Source organism: Gossypium raimondii, chromosome 10 (genome assembly GCF_025698545.1).
Source record: "Gossypium raimondii isolate GPD5lz chromosome 10, ASM2569854v1, whole genome shotgun sequence".
NCBI classification, from domain to species: Eukaryota; Viridiplantae; Streptophyta; class Magnoliopsida; order Malvales; family Malvaceae; genus Gossypium; species Gossypium raimondii.
The window spans coordinates 54,395,867-54,399,453 of NC_068574.1; the positions used below are offsets into that span (position 1 = coordinate 54,395,867).

General features: G+C 30.9%; 1 long non-coding RNA gene across 1 annotated transcript; it reads left to right on the forward strand.

Annotated features, from left to right (window-relative positions):
- Positions 1–903: 903 nt before the first annotated feature.
- LOC128034145 (uncharacterized) lies at positions 904–3,317 on the forward strand. Its single transcript, XR_008190253.1, has 3 exons — positions 904–1,142; positions 1,650–1,825; positions 3,137–3,317. It is a non-coding gene; the product is annotated as an uncharacterized LOC128034145 (long non-coding RNA).
- The last annotated feature ends 270 nt before the right edge of the window (positions 3,318–3,587 follow it).

Here is a 3,587-nt window from a genome sequence, read left to right on the forward strand (position 1 = left end):
CTAAAAAAAATACATTTCTAGATAAATATAATATATTTTTACTCCATTTAGACATAGGTAAATAAAAATTCATAATCATAATAATGAATAATTTAATAATAAATTTAATATTTTATTAAAACAAAAAAAAGAATTACATGGAATAATTAGAATAATATAAATATGATAGAATAAAATTAATGGAATAGGAGTCAAAACATCATAATACAAAAATTTTAGTCTATCTAAAATAAAATAAGAGATCATATGAAAACTATAATCGATTTTGTCGTTTCTTTGGGTAACTGGCCATCTGCCGAGAGTTTTGGGGTTAATAAAAATATTTTAGCATCAAATCAAATAAATCTAAGTATAGTTTTTCGTGTATTGATCTTTTTTGGAAAGAGAGTGTGCGAATTGTTTATTTCAAGAATAGGTTTGGATTGACCTAGTTGTACTTTTATTTTCATTATAATTAGGAATGAAAAGTTTGCATGATCTCGCAAACTAATAATTTTAAAAATTATATTTTAAAATTATAACATTTCGTGATTCATTAGTACATCGACTTTGATTCTTTATTAACTAATAATTTGGGCCCATTAACTTGATTAAGGCTAAACCCATTTGAAATTTAGATGCAGCAGGGTAATATTTCTACCACTATATTACTAAATACAGAGAAATATTTTCAAAATAAAAATACTTTTAGATGTGATGTATTTTATATTTTTTTTTATCGTTGTGAATTAGATTTATTGATTGCATTACCTTATCAATATTTGAAAAGAAAATAATTAATAATGGATTATAGTGGAATTATGGTGGGGTCTTCTTCTTCACGTGTTTCCTGCTTCATTTATGTCTTTATTATTTTGGTTTCTCTCGCTTTCAAAACTTTAATAAGATAGTGGAGATTCTTGTTTTTCGAAAATTCTTCTAACATGAAAGTAGAGAGAGACAAGTGGAAATAAACATGAAAGAGTTATAGCAACTTCATATTAAGGGTAAACCTCAATTAGAGACCTTAAACCCAGTATGAGAGTAATCTTATAGTCATTGAAACCAGCTGTAGAAAATAGCATACCTCATTTATCTTCCCGCCTCTCTTTTCCATTGATCACCATCATCATCAACGTGCTATGAAGTTTGGACACAGACAGGTAATATATGTACGATATGATAGGGACACGACGATACAATAATTTTTAAAAAATGAGGACACGAATATGATAAGATATGATAATAAAAAATATTTTTAATGTTATAAGTGTTGATGTGAATTGGTAAATGTTAGTTATAATGACAACTTGATGAAAGTGATTATATTTGGCTATTTTGATGGAGCTTTGATTATGAAAATGTGGTTGATGTCATATGTTCTCTTAACTTGATTATTTGAATGATTAATATTTGTTTGAGGTGCCTTTGAATGGCATATTGGTTAGGTATAGGATGGATGAATTTTTGGCATGTAATTGATTATTTGAATGTGATTTTGAGCTTAGGAATGGATCTAGATATGATATGAATTGTTACTCAACGAATGATGTATGAAATGGCTTGAATTAGGGGTTAAATATGCTACACACAGCCTAGGACACAGGCTGTCACATGGTCGCGTGACACACATGGTCCACTCACACAACCGTGTGTTTTATTGTCTTTAGGTGCAGGTTTCACACGACCTGACACACGGCTTGCGACATGGCCATGTGACCTTAATTCGAATATCCACACGGGCGAACACACAGGTTGGGACATGGCCATGTGTCTGTATTTCAAACGACCACACATGGATATTATGTTAGGACTTCAGTAATCTATGATAGTAGAACTTTGGAAGGTTATGAACTAACTAATCTTTGTGATGGATATTTTGTGAAGCATGGTTTAGTATTATTGTGTTACTTGTGTGGTATGTGAGTATCAACGATGTAACTCTCTAAACTTGGGTTGGACTTCTAGGCTGGGTTTGGGGTGTCACATATCATCTTTGAAATTCCGTTGCAAACTTAGGTATCACATTATGTGCTATTCCGAAAAATAAATAATATTTGTGTGTGGTTTTCTAAAAGAAAAACATGTAAGAGTTTTGTCAAAAATAATATTTTCAGCTCTTACAACTTCCAAAGCTAGCTTTGATTTGGGTTTTCAAATGGGAAGTGTAATACCTCCAGGTCTGGCATATTGTCTAGGTCAAGTTTGGGGTGTTACAAGCTAATTTGAGCTACAATGTGTGAAGATCTTTTGAGGATGAAAACGTGATTAATCTTCAAAATTAAAAAGAGATTTTATGTTTGGAGAGCATAGAAATAAAAAAAAGGAATGAATTAATTTCGGAAGAAAAGTATTAATTTGGTGTTTGGCAAATTTTTGAAAGAGATATGAAGGGAAGGAATGGTGGGGTTGCTAAATAGGCAACCAATTTTTAAAAATTGGGTCATTGCCCATTTAACCACCTCCAGTTTCCTTCGTTTCCAAGTAAGTTCTTGCTTTACAAGTAAAACCAATTTAAAAATTATATTTAAATCAAACCTCATTTTTAAATATGTTTTAACCAAATTAATTCTCGGACACCTAATTTAATTTCTTAACCTAAATTTTAAATTCTTCTTCTGTATGTGTAACTTTTGGAAGCATGTTTTAATTTCTAATGTGTAAAGCATGTATGATTTGTATGCATCTGGATGTATATGGATAGTGATTGCATGTGCATTGGGTGGGATTATGATGTGATGAAGGAAGTGTTGGCAGTTTAATGATCTATCTTATCCGGTGGTTTTAACCACATATTTGTTCTGGTGGTTTGACCACACTTATCCTGTTCTAGCATATTACTTCATTATTTTTGGCAGCTTGACTACACTATTCTGAAAAGTGAGATACGCTCACTATATTGGTGTGTGGGGTTGGATGGGTATTTATTACCCTAACTGGTGTGTAGGGATGGACGAAGATAGTGTGTAGTGGATGGAGGTAGGATTTGTATTTTTATTTGTAATTGATCTGTCTACCGTATTGCATTGCGAGATATGCCATGCTTTCGTATTTATCCGATTTCTAATTTCTGTGTAAATTTGCTATCTAATTTCTTTATATGGGGCTAAGTTACACACTGAGCTTTTTAGTTCACCTTATATTTTTATCTTATCAGGTAATCAGCAAACATAGGATCAGGTGGCATGCGGGATGTAACACTCCAAAACTAGCCTAGACGTTATGGCTGAATCTGGGAGTGCTATGAAGAAAAGTATTCAAAACAATCTTGTTATGTTAAAATGACTAAAATGGAATCCACATTTTATCAAACATATTATTATTATCGTTAAGGAAAATATTGTTAATTTGCTCTTTCAAAAACCTTATTTTGCAGTTAAAGTTTGATATAGTTAAAGTTGAAAACTAAGTTTGTGTTTTTAGAAAAACATTTGTTTGTGTAAAACAGTAGTTTTGTCAAACTTCATAATATAAAAGTCAAAAACACACCCAAAATCGAAATTAAAACAAACAGTCCAAAGATTCTCAAAATTACAAAACTCTAAAAAATAAATAAGATTTTAAATAAAAACGTAATTAAAACAGTTCACAAACTAGTGGTCACTGCT